Source organism: Triticum dicoccoides, chromosome 5B (genome assembly GCF_002162155.2).
Source record: "Triticum dicoccoides isolate Atlit2015 ecotype Zavitan chromosome 5B, WEW_v2.0, whole genome shotgun sequence".
Classification (NCBI taxonomy): domain Eukaryota; kingdom Viridiplantae; phylum Streptophyta; class Magnoliopsida; order Poales; family Poaceae; genus Triticum; species Triticum dicoccoides.
In genome coordinates, this window is record NC_041389.1 from 513,517,264 (window position 1) to 513,531,146 (window position 13,883).

The window sequence follows — 13,883 nt, forward strand, 5'->3', positions numbered from 1 at the left end:
GTGATTGACTTGACCCATCCCGTTAGTTTAGCACTTGATCATTTTAGTTTACTACTATTGCTTTCTTCATGACTTATACATGTTCCTATGACTATGAGATTATGCAACTCCCGATTACCGGAGGAACACTTTGTGTGCTACCAAACGTCACAACGTAACTGGGTGATTATAAAGGTGCTCTACAGGTGTCTCTGATAGTACTTGTTGAGTTGGCATAGATCGAGATTAGGATTTGTCACTCCGATTGTCGTAGAGGTATCTCTGGGCCCTCTCGGTAATGCACATTGATACGTCTCCAACATATCTATAATTTATGAAGCATTCATGCTATTATATTATCTGTTTTGGATGTTTATGGGCTTTACTAAGCACTTTTTTATTATTTTTGGGACTAACCTATTAACCGGAGGCCCAGCCCATATTGCTGTTTTGTTGCCAATTTCAGTGTTTCGAAGAAAAGGAATATCAAACGGAGTCCAAACGGAATGAAACCTTCGGGAGCTTGATTTTTGGAACGAACATGATCCAGGAGACGTTGAGCTGGAGTCAGGGAAGCTTTGAGGAGGCCACAAGGCAGGTGGGGCATGCCCACCCCCCTGGGCGCGCCCTCCACCCTCGTGGGCCCGTCGTGGCTCCCCCGACCGACTTCTTTCGCCTATATAAGTCCATATACCCAAAAAACATCAAAGAACAAGATAGATCAGGAGTTCTGCCGCCGCAAGCCTCTATAGCCACCAAAAACCTCTCGGGAGCCCGTTCCGGCACCCTGCCGGAGGGGGAATCCCTCACCGGTGGCCATCTTCATCATCTCGAACACTTGATGTATGCCTTGCCGTGCTTATCTGTGGTGACAATGGGATATTCATGTGATCTACTTGATGTATGTTTTGGTGATCAACTTGCGGGTTCAATGAATCTATGCATCGGGGTTGGCACACGTTTTCGTCGTGACTCTCCAGTAGAAACTTTGGGGTAGTCTTTGAAGTACTTTGTGTTGGTTGAATAGATGAATATGAGAGTGTGTGATGCATATCGTATAATCATGCCCACGGATACTTGAGGTGACAATGGAGTATCTAGGTGACATTAGGGTTTTGGTTGATTTGTGTCTTAAGGTGTTATTCTAGTATGAACTCTATGATAGATTCAATGGAAAGAATAGCTTCATGTTATTTTACTACGGACTCTTGAATAGATAGAACAGAAACGATAACTTTGAGATGGTTTCATACCCTACCATAATCTCCTTGTTTGTTCTCCGCCATTAGTGGCTTTGGAGTGACTCTTTGTTGCATGTTGAGGGATTGTTATATGATCTAATTATGTTATTATTGTTGAGAGAACTTGCACTAGTGAAAGTATGAACCTTAGGCCTTGTTTCCTAGCATTGCAATACCGTTTACGCTCACTTTTATCACTTGTTACCTTGCTATTTTTATAATTTCAGATTACAAAAACCTCTATCTACCATCCATATTGCACTTGTATCACCATCTCTTTGCCGAACCAGTGCACCTATACAATTTACCATTGTATTGGGTGTGTTCGGGACACAAGAGACTCTTTGTTATTTGGTTGCAGGGTTGTTTGAGAGAGACCATCTTCAACCTACGCCTCCCACGGATTGATAAACCTTAGGTCATCCACTTGAGGGAAATTTGGTACTGTCCTACAAACCTCTGCACTTGGAGGCCCAACAACATCTACAAGGAGAAGGTTGCGTAGTAGACATCAAGTTCTTTTCTGGCACCATTGCGGGGGAGGTGAGTGCTTGAAGGTATATCTTTAGATCTTGCAATTGAATCTTTTTGTTTCTTGTTTTATCACTAGTTTAGTATATAAAAGAAAACTAAAAAAATGGAATTGAGTTTGCCTCATACGCTTCATCTTTTTAATATCTTTCGTGAGAATGATGGAAAGGAAAATTGTGCTCAATTGCTAGAAGAAGAATGCATTAAAATGTTTGGTACTAGATCTTTGTATGAGGAGCATGATTGCAATGTTGTTAGTATGAATTCCTTGAATATCCATGATGCTAATGATATGCAAAGCCACAAGTTTGGGGAAGCTATGTTTGATGAAGATGATATGTTTAGTCCCCCAAGTTTTTATGAGAATATTTATTATGATGAAAGCATGCCTCCTATTTATGATGATTATATTTATGAAAGTGGATTTGGAGAGGTCATGACTTTACTTAGTGATGAATCCAATTGATTAGAGAGCAAAGTTGCTATCTATGATGATTATTATGATGACTTGTATGCTATTAAGAATGATAACCATGAAACTTGTGATCATGATTATAGTTTTCAATTAGATTATGCCTCACATGATAATTATTTTGTTGAGATTGCTCCCACTACTATTCATGAGAAGAAATTTGCTTATGTGGAGAGTAGTAAATTTTCTATGCTTGTAGATCGTGAAAAGAATGCTTTATGTGCTGGTTATATTGTTGAATTCATTCATGATGCTACTGAAAATTATTATGAAGGAGGAACATATGCTTGTAGGAATTGCAATAATATCAAGTTTCCTCTCTATGTGCCTAAAATCTTGAAGTTATGCTTGTTTGCGTTCCTATGCTAGTTGATTGTTGTCCCCATAAGTTGTTTGCTCACAAAATCCCGATGCATAGGAAGTGGGTTAGACTTAAATGTGCTAGTGTAGGATTGGAAGTATGTCTAGAGGGGTGGTGATTAGACTACTTGACCAAATAAAAACTTATCCTTTTCCCAATTTCAGTCTTTGGTAGATTTTAGCTAATTTAGCACTAGTCAAGCAATCTTAACACAATTCAAGCAAGCATGCAAAGAGTATATGAGCAGCGGAATGTAAAGCATGCAACTTGCAAGAATGTAAGGGGAAGTGTTTGGAGAATTCAAACGCAAGTGGAGACACAGATGTTTTTGTCGTGGTTCCGATAGGTGGTGCTATCGTACATCCACGTTGATGGAGACTTCAACCCACGAAGGGTAACGACTGCGTGAGTCCCCAGAGGGCTCCACCCAAGAAGGGTCCACGAAGAAGCAACGTTGTCTATCCCACCATATGGCCGTCGCCCACGAAGGACTTGCCTCACTAGCGGTAGATCTTCACGAAGTAGGCAATCTCCTTGCCCTTACAAACTCCTTGGTTAAACTCCAAAATCTTGTAAGAGGCTCCCAAGTGACACCTAGACAATCTAGGACACACCACTCTCCAAGAAGTAACAAATGGTGTGTTGATGATGAACTCCTTGCTATTGTGCTTCAAATGATAGTCTCCCCAACACTCCACTCTCTCTCACGGGATTTGGATTTGGTGGAAAGAAGGTTTGAGTGGAAAGCAACTCGGGGAAGGCTAGAGATCAAGATTCATATGGTAGGAATGAAATATCTTGGTCTCAACACATGAGTAGGTGGTTCTCTCTCAGAAAATGTAAGTTGGAAGTGTAGGTTCGTTCTGATGGCTCTCTCCACGAATGAAGAGGAGGTGGAGGGGTATATATAGCCTCCACACAAAATCTAACCATTACATACAACTTACCAATCTCGATGGGACCGAATTGAGAAACTCGGTCAGACCGATTCAGTAAATCTAGTGACCGTTAGGAATTTCGGTGGGACCGACATGCAACTCGGTAGGACCGATATGGTTAGGGTTAGGGCAACGTAGTCTTGGTGAGACCGATTACACAAACTCGGTGGGACCGATTTTGGTTATAAGCTAACCAGAGAGTTGGTCAGGTAAACTCGGTGGGACCGGTTCACTCATTTCGGTGAGACCGAAATGTTACGAAAGGGAAACAGAGAGTTTACATTGAAATCTTGGTGGGACCGATCACTCATCTCGGTGGTATCGAAATGTTACGAAGCGAAACAGAGAGATTACAATCCCATCTCGGTGAGACCGAGATCCCTATCGGTGAGACCGGTTGGCCTAGGGTTTGTGGCAGTGGCTATGACATCTGAACTCGGCAGCGCCGGATAGAAAGAATTTGTGGGGCCAAGTTTGACTTTTGGTTTAGGTCATATGTGGATGTGAGAAAGTAGTTGAGGGCTTTGGAGCATATCAGTAAGCATTTTGAAGCAAGAACCTCATTAAGCAACACCTCATCCCTCCTTGATAGTATTGGCTTTTCCTATAGACTCAATGTGATCTTGGATCACTAAAATATAAAATGTAGAGTCTTGAGATTTGAGCTTGAGCCAATCCTTTTGTCCTTAGCATTTTGAGGGGTCCACTTTTCTCATCCATGACATGCCATTCATTGAGCTTTCCTGAAATATTTATCTAGAAATAGCATTAGCTCAATGAGCTATATGTTGTTAGGAATTACCAAAACCACCTAGGGATAGTTGCACTTTCAATCTCCCCCTTTTTGGTAATTGATGACAACATATATTTCAAAGCTTCGACAAATGATAATAAGATTGAAAACATTGTCGCTTTGAGAAGTATGTGAAATGTAAGAGCTCCCCCTAAATTTGTGCATAGTTTAAGATTTGCTTTGGACTGCAAATGCACAATGAGTTAGGATCATGAGTTACTCTCCCATGTCACATACATCTTGGTGGAGCGCTCAAAATGATAATAATTAAATACATGCACTCATCACCAAGCAAAGTGAATGATCATATAGAGATAAAAGAATAATGTCATCCAACAAGCATTAATGTAGCATAGTATATGATCAAACACATGATCATCCAGGTATCACAGAGGCATAAAGTATATCAAACAAGCAAACAAAGTTCAACCACCAAAACAAGAGAGAATAAAAAGCAATGCTCTCTCTCGAAGCCTATGATCTATACATTTTTCTCCCCCTTTGGCAACAAGTTACCAAAAAGTTAATAGAAAATGCATAGTACTAAATCGACTCTCAGGCTTGGTCTTCAGCTGGTGGTGTAGAAATAATGCCAAGGATGAAAGCATCAGTTGATGAAGATGGAGCTAGTGGAGTAGGTGTTGGAGCTGGTGGCACTGCAGTTGCTCTGGTGTCTGGAACAGGCACTGCAACAGATCTCTGTGCTCTGGGCACCCTAGCAAACGCATCAGTGGTAGTCTTGCCCTTCCTTTCCTACATGTCATCCTGAAGTTGCTCAACAACTGACTGTATCTCAGTGACCTTCACATCCAAGTCATAGAACTTCTGCTCCATGATCCTCCCCAGGCTCTCCTGGTTTTGAGTCAGGGTGGCCAATCCCTTCTCAATCCTCAGAGTGGAGGCAATCAAGTAGCCAAGCTGATCTTGCTTGCTCTTCAGGAAATACTGAGATGCCTCATCAATGGTTGGCATCTTTGTAGCCTTTTCAGTCCTTGCCTTCTCCTTCTTCACTTGTGCCTGCACAGAAAATGGTTCATTTTCATCCATAACCACTGTGTTGTCCTCAAAATCTAGGTAGATGGGCATGTGTTCCTTGTCCAAGAGGTATGTGCCTGTGCCCATCTTGGAGTTGATTAGCTCCTGGATCTGTGGGGCATACCCACAACTTCTCTTTTGGTCAGCAGCAGTCCTCTTGATAGTCTCAATAATTAAGCTCATGACCTTGAACTTTTGAGGCACATCAAATATGTGAAGCAGGTTGATAGCATGGCCTCTGATCATCTTGTGATCACCTGACTTAGGCAAAAGAGTGTGCCTGAGGATCCAGTTGATTGTTGTCAATCCTGACAGAAGGTAATGTACTGATCCAAACTTGTGTGTTTCAAGAGCAGCATCTGGGATCTCTCTGTACATATGTGCCATGGAGTTGTGATCCTTCTTGAGCACCTTCTTCTTGGAAGTGGCCTCATCCTCAACAGCCACATAGTCTTCATCCTCAGACTCTGAGGTTTTCTTCTTTCTGACCCTGGTGGCTGCCTCAGGCAAGTTGCTGGGTGTGCTCCTGCTACCATCATAGCTTCTAGAGGGACTAGTGCCCTCACTCATGTGAAGCTGTTCCTTAGACTTGTTCTGACTGTCACTTTGATCAGACATGTTGCTAATACTGACAACAGACCTGTGAATAGATATAGATGAGGTAGATAGGATGAGCATCACAAAATACAGAGGTTTTTGCAAAAGAATGAGTCAAAAACTTAGTTTTAGTTTTCCACAGAAAGCATTTCGGATCTACCGATTTGTAAACTCGGTGATACTGAAGCAGCTTTTGAAACCTAAACTAGTGAACTTGGTTAGACCGAGTCACAGTTTGGTGGCACCGAGACTGCTAGGGTTTCACAAAGTCCTGAACTCGGTCACACCGATTTGCAATTCTCGGTCAGACCGAGAATCACATGTGCAATGGCCTTGGCCAAATCGATGGAACCGATTTCTACAACTCGGTTGGTCCGAGATGGTTTCGGCGGAAACCTAACCCTAAATTTTCAATCCACAACTAAACTACGGAGTGTTTTCGCTGGATAAGATGATCTCAATTGTGGCAAGATACATGGCAAAACAATGTGCTAGGAATCAGAGTGAGATTAGCACAAGGATCAAGTCCATACCCTAGTTCGGCGATGCACTTGCTATGGCGGCAACGGCGCAGACGATTCCTGTTGACGGCGGCGGAGACCAGCGGCGGGAGGCAGCTGGCGATGAGGAGGACGATCCGGAGACCCAGGGAGGCAGAGCAGGCTGAGCGCGGGCGAAAGAGTTCGGAGAAATTTCCAAATTTTGGCCCATGGATATATAGCCTGACCCTGTTAGTGTGGCCGAGTGGAACAACTCGGTGGCACCGAGATGCATAACTGCAAGCGATTACTGCAACTCGGTGTGACCGAAAACTTCAAATCGGTTGCACCGAGATTGATAACCTAGATCGACTTAGTGATCTCGGTATGACCGAAATGGAAGAATCGGCCAGACCGAAACGCACAAAGAAGTTTTGGAAGTTTAAGTCTATGACGAATCGGGGACTCTGAGTGCACCTCACACAGAGCGGTTCAAGTCTGACTTGATCAAACTTTGTGATGTAACATGAATATAGTTTGAGACAAGAAAAACATAGATAGCTAGAGAAGGTTCTTAGGCATTCTTGTCCATCGACTTGGCAAAAGAAGGGAAATCAAACAATCAAAACTACAAGTGGATGTCCTCGAATGAGTGAAATATGCAACCAACATGCTCACATAATAAAATGACAAATGAAATATGTGGCAAAGCATGCACAACCATTCTAGCATCTATAAAGCAATTGGCGATGACTAGGTCATCTATATATGAGTATATTGACTTAGGAGTCAAATGAGAACATTTGATCATAGGTCATACTCATCATTTAAGCTCAAGTGGGGTTGCCACTTTTACATAATGCATTATTGTGTTCACACCATTAGAGTTGCTTTAACTCAATTCTTAGAGTAAAGCTCCCCCTAGATGTCAGATCCCCCCTTAGAGGGATGAACTAACCTTGGATTTTGTCGATGATGACTTCATGTAGGTGTTGAATATGTGGATGCTCAATGTTGATGTAGATCATTTGGAGCAATCCTTTCGAGTGAGTTGCACTTTCAATACCTACACGGGTTAGTCCCACAAGGAACAAACAAGGATATCCATAGACATAAAGTGATGCACACACAAAATGATGTCTATTAAAGTATTAGGTTACCTTGTCCCTTGTCTTACCAACAAGAGGATTTGTGACTCCATGAACTAGTGCAAGATGTGGAAGTTGATTGCACTTGTCCTTGCCAAAATGATATGAGTGAAGTATGTTGGCAGAGTCACCATCAAGAACTCTCTAGTTCTTCTTCTTCGGGATCCACATCATCTTGATGGGAATCCTTGGAGTTGTAGTCGTACTTGATGAAGTAGAACTTGACGTAGTCTTGGGAACCCACTTGATCAAGGCCTTAGGAGCTTCTTCAAATGCACCAATCTCCTCTTGAAGCTTGCCATTGCCTTTTTGCTTGTGGTCTTGTGGTGGAAAATCATCTTGAGCTTGTGTTCCTTTGAAGGAAGTAGGATCATACTTCTCTTGTTGAGGAACAAACTTCGTCTTGGGGTATTGATCTTCTTCCCACTCAACTCCATTGGCATTGAACTTTCATTCAAAACCAACACCTTGGTTCTTCCGGTGTCTTCCTTGCTTGCGTACAATTTCCTCGAATTGCTTACTCCCGGCAATGCTCTTATAAACACCTTTCTCTATAATTCCTTTCAATAAGCTATTTTCTTGCTCAAGTGTAACTTGTCTAAGAGAATCATTAGTGGAATCAAGAGAACTACTAGAAGAAACAACATTGGATTTAACATGATTATTGTTACTACTAGAGGAAGAACCCTTCTTGTTCTTGTTACTGGACTTGACTTGAGGCATGTAAGTAGATAAGAGTAAACTCTTGGCAATGTAAGAAGAACTTTTCTTGCAAAGATCATCATTGATTGCCTTTAAGAACTCATGCTCTTGATCAAGGTTGAGCTTTTCAAAGCGTAACTTCTCATGAGTCCTTAAAAGTTCTCGATGATCCCCTAAGATAGTTTCATGAGCTAACTTAAGAGTGTTTAGTTCTTTAGTTAGAAGCTCAATCTTCTCCTTATCATTGTCATTCGTTTTATCTTGATTAGCATGATTAATTGACGTTTCATCATAGTATTCATCACTAGAGTTGTCAATAAGTAAATCATCATCACCTAACAAGTCATCTTCATCACTATTGAAATCAACATACTCGGGGTGTGTTACCTTTGGGCCTTTAGCCATGAAGCATCTTCCAAGTCCTTCATTTGGTGAATCAAATATGTTGTATGAGTTGGTTGACACAAGTGCTAGACCGGCAACACCTTCATCTTGAGTATGTTCGGAGTCGGAGTGATAGCTTCTCTCAGAGGGATTGTCGGAGTCGGAGCCGGATACCCATTCACCAACATGAGCTTGATGTCTTTGTTTTGTGTAGCTCCTTGATGATTTGTCCTTCCTTTCCAAATCCTTGCTTCTCCGAGATGTTATTCGTTCATAACGATCATCTCTACTCCTTCTCTCTCTTGGTGGTGATTCTTCTCTTCTACTTCTCCTCTTAGGTGATTCTTCTCTTCTTTTGTAGGGAGCCGTACACTCATTGGAATAGTGTCTGGGACTTCCACAATTGTAGCAATTACGCTCTCGACTAGAAGATCTTTTGTCATTGTAGGACCTTGACTTGGAGCTTCTCTCTTTGCTTCTACTCTTGTAGAACTTGTTGAAGTTCTTCACCATTAGGCTCAATTCTTCATTGAAGGTTTGTTTCTCACTTGATGATGTGGGAGCTTCACATGAGGCTTTGTAAGAACCACTTGACTTGTTGTGGAGCTCCTCCTTATCTTTGAGTGACATCTCATGAGCAACAATTCTTCCAATGACTTCCGTTGGCTTGAGATTTTTGTAATTGGGCATCATTTGGATCAATGTGCACATGGTATCATATTTTCCATCCCAAGCTCTTAGGATCTTCTTGATGATGAATTTGTCGGTCATCTCTTCACTTCCCAAGCCGGCAATCTCATTTGTAATGAGAGCAAGCCTAGAGTACATTTCAGCGATGCCTTCACCATCCTTCATCTTGAACTTGTCAAGTTGACTTTGAAGCACATCCAACTTGGATTCCTTAACGGAGTAGGTACCTTCGTGCATATCAATCAAAGTATCCCAAATTTCCTTTGCATTCTCAAGACGACTGATTTTGTTGAATTCTTTAGGGCACAATCCGTTGAAGAGGATATCAGAAGCTTGAGCATTGTATTGCAGCATCTTCAACTCATCCGCGCTAGCTTCACGGTTCGGTTCTCTCCCATCAAAGAATTCACCTTGCAAGCCAATACACACAATAGCCCAAACGGCGGGGTTATGTCCAAGAATATGCATTTTCATCTTATGCTTCCAACTAGCAAAATTAGTACCATCAAAGTAAGGACCTCTACGGTGATAGTTTCCCTCGCTAGACGCCATACTCTCCTAGGTTGTGAAACCAAGGCTATGACCACCAAAGGCTATGGAAATCAAAGCAAATGGAGACCAAAGCTCCGATACCACTTGTAGGATCGGAAGTATGTCTAGAGGGGGGGGTGATTAGACTACTTGACCAAATAAAAACTTATCCTTTTCTCGATTTTTGTCTTTGGCAGATTTAGCTAACTTAACACAATTCAAGCAAGCATGCAAAGAGTATATGAGTAGCGGAATGTAAAGCATGCAACTTGCAAGAATGTAAGGGGAAGGGTTTAGAGAATTCAAACAAAAGTGGAGACACGGATGTTTTTATCGTGGTTCCGATAGGTGGTGCTATCGTACATCCACGTTGATGGAGATTTCAACCCACGAAGGGTAACGGCTACGCAAGTCCATGGAGGGCTCCTCCCAAGAAGGGTCCATGAAGAAGCAACCTTGTCTATCCCACCATGGCCGTCTCCCATGAAGGATATGCCTCACTAGCGCTAGATCTTCACGAAGTAGGCAATCTCCTTGCCCTTACAAACTCCTTGGTTCAACTCCACAATCTTGTCGGAGGCTCACAAGTGACACCTAGCCAATCTAGGAGACACCACTCTCCAAGAAGTAACGAATGGTGTGTTGATGATGAACTCCTTGCTCTTGTGCTTCAAATGATAGTCTCCCCAACACTCAACTTTCTCTCACAGAATTTGGATTTGGTGGAAAGAAGATTTGAGTGGAAAGCAACTTGGGGAAGGCTAGAGATCAAGATTCATATGGTAGGAATGGAATATCTTGGTCTCAACACATGAGTAGGTGGTTCTCTCTTAGAAAATGTAAGTTGGAAGTGTAGGTTCGTTCTGATGGCTCTCTCCACGAATGAAGAGGAGGTGAAGGGGTATATATAGCCTCCACACAAAATCTAACCGTTACACACAACTTACCAATCTCGATGGGACCAAATTGAGAAACTCGGTCAGACCGATTCAGTAAATCTAGTGACCGTTAGGAATTCGGTGGGACCGACATGCAACTCGGTAGGACCGATATGGTTAGGGTTAGGGCATAATGTAATCTCGGTGAGACCGATTACACAAACTCGGTGGGACCGATTTTGCTAATAAGCTAACCAGAGAGTTGGTCAGGTAAACTCGGTGGGACCGGTTCGCTCATTTCGGTGAGACCAAAATGTTATGAAAGGGAAACTGAGAGTTGACATTGCAATCTCGGTGGGACCGATCGCTCATCTTGTTTGTACCGAAACGTTATGAAGGGAAACAAAGAGATTACAATCCCATCTCGGTGAGACCGAGATCCCTATCGGTGAGACCGATTTGCCTAGGGTTTGTGGCAGTGGCTATGACATCTGAACTCGATGGCGCCGGATAGAAAGAATCGGTGGGGCCGAGTTTGACTTTTGGTTTAGGTCATATGCGGATGTGATAAAGTAGTTGAGGGCTTTGGAGCATATCAGTAAGCATTTTGAAGCAAGAACCTCATTAAGCAACACCTCATCCATCCTTGATAGTATTGGCTTTTACTATAGGCTCAATGTGATCTTGGATCACTAAAATATAAAATGTAGAGTCTTGAGCTTTGAGCTTGAGCCAATCCTTTTGTCCTTATCATTTTGAGGGGTCCACTTTTCTCATCCATGCCATGCCATTCATTGAGATTTCCTGAAATATTTATCTAGAAATAGCATCAGCTCAATGAGCTATATGTTGTTAGGAATTACCAAAACCACCTAGGGATAGTTGCACTTTCAGCTAGTCATATGCTTCATGATGCTCCCGTTATGTTTCGATTCTTACTCCCTCCGTTCCAAAATATATTACCCAACTTTGCACTAACTTTAGTGCAAAGTTGTGTCATCTATTTTGGAACGGAGGGAGTATCTTTTATGTGAGGATCATTGTCATCATCATGCCTAGCTAGAAAGGCATTAAAGAAAAGCGCTTGTTGGGAGACAACCCAATATTAACCCTTACTGTTTTTGTGTTTTCACATGATTATGCTACTGTAGTAATCATGTTTTATAGCTTTTGTTTCAATAAAGTGCCAAGTAAGACCTTTAGGATAACTTACGGTGATAGTTGTGTTGATCCTGCTGAAAATCAGAAACTTTTGCACCCAGTAAATTAGTTTCGATAATTAGCAGAAACGTGATTTTGTTATGATTCTTTTTGCTATGGATTGGTACACAAATGTCTTAGGACTTCCTAATTTGGTAGGATTTTTGGAGTTCCAGAAGTATTCGAATGATACAGATTACTACAGACTGTTCTGTTTTTGGCAGATTCTGTTTTCTATGTGTTGTTTGCTTATTTTGATCAATCTATGAGTAGTATCGGAGGGTATGAACCATAGAGAAGTTGGAATACAGTAGATATTACACCAATATGAATTTAGAATGAGTTCACAACAGTACCTATGTGGTGATTTATTTTCTTATACTAACGGAGCTTACGAGTTTTCTGTTGAGTTTTGTGTTGTGAAGTTTCCAAGTTTTCGGTAAAGATTCGATGGAATATGGAATAACGAGTGGCAAGAGCCTAAGCTTGGGGATGCCTAAGGCACCCCAAGGTAATATTCAAGGACAACAAAGAGCCTAAGCTTGGGGATGCCCCGGATAGCATCCCCTCTTTCGTCTTCGTTCATCGGTAACTTTACTTGGAGCTATATTTTTATTCACCACATGATATGTGTTTTGCTTGGAGCGTCATTTTATTTTATTAGTATTTGCTTGCTGTTATTTAGAATAAAGTTTTGCATCTTTATTTTCAATAAAAATGTCAAGGATAGCCTTTACCATGCTTATTTTGTAAGTATACATGTTGCTGTTTGAAAACAGAAAGTTTACCGCTATTGTAAAAATTCTCTAGAAAAGTCAGAGAATAATATAATGTTGAAACTTTTTGCATAATGAGCTCCGATAAATCTTCTACAGCGTAGTTGTAACATCCCAAATTTTCAATTTGGAATGTTATACATTAGATCATCATTGCATATCATATTTTATTGCATTTTGGCTTGATCCTAGAAATTCTACGCAACTCAAGGACCCACGAAGAGAGTTGGGGATTTCGTTATTTTCATATTTGAGTTTTCTCAAATTTTGGAAATAGGATCATTTGATTTTTATTATTTTATCTGCAAATATTTCAATTATAAAAATAAGAGAGAGGGAATAAAATAACTTTCCCAAAATAAAGAAATATTGAGGATTTAATAAAAAATCAAATTAGATTTTATTTCGGAGTTTATCGCTATTTTATATTGAATTAGGAAAAATGCATGTTTTTCAAAATTGCATTTAGGCCCCAAATAAATGTTCATCTTGTACGGCTTATTTTTAGAGGACGGGGAAAATTTATTTCGGGATTTTTGGAGTCCCTTTAGTATTTCTTTTATTTGTTTTTCTGCGCGTCCGAATTATTTAAAAAAAAGCTAACCGACTTGGGCCGCCGTGGGCGACCCAGACACGTCCACCGCCCGCCTTTAAAAGCCGCCACCCCGCCGAGCCACCTCAGCCCGCACCCCGCCCCAAACCCTAGGAGCCGCCGCCGCCGCCGCCGCCCGCATCGCCCGATGCTGCCGCCGCCGTCGTCGCCCGCCGGAGCCGCCGCCGTCCGCCTCGCCGCTGACCGCCCCCGACCCTGCCGGAGCCCGCCGCCTCGTCGGAGCCTGCCGCCGCCGGAGGTAGCCACCGCCGTCTCGGTTTCCATGAGAAAACCGATCGTTTTTTTCGAAAACCTAGATCCGTTTTTTAGATCCGGTTCGTTTTTTTGGTTTAGTCTATTTTGCGGACATTCGTCTGTACATTCGTTTTAACGAACAGTTTTCTTCGTTTAGCCACAGATAGCAAACGTTCCTTCATTAGCCTGTCCGTTTTTCTTTTTCTCGGATTTTCCGCGATTATTTCTGATCATGATTTGTGATCCGATTTTCGTTCTAGTATAACTTTTCGCTCGTTTATCGGAATCAGGCGATTCAAGC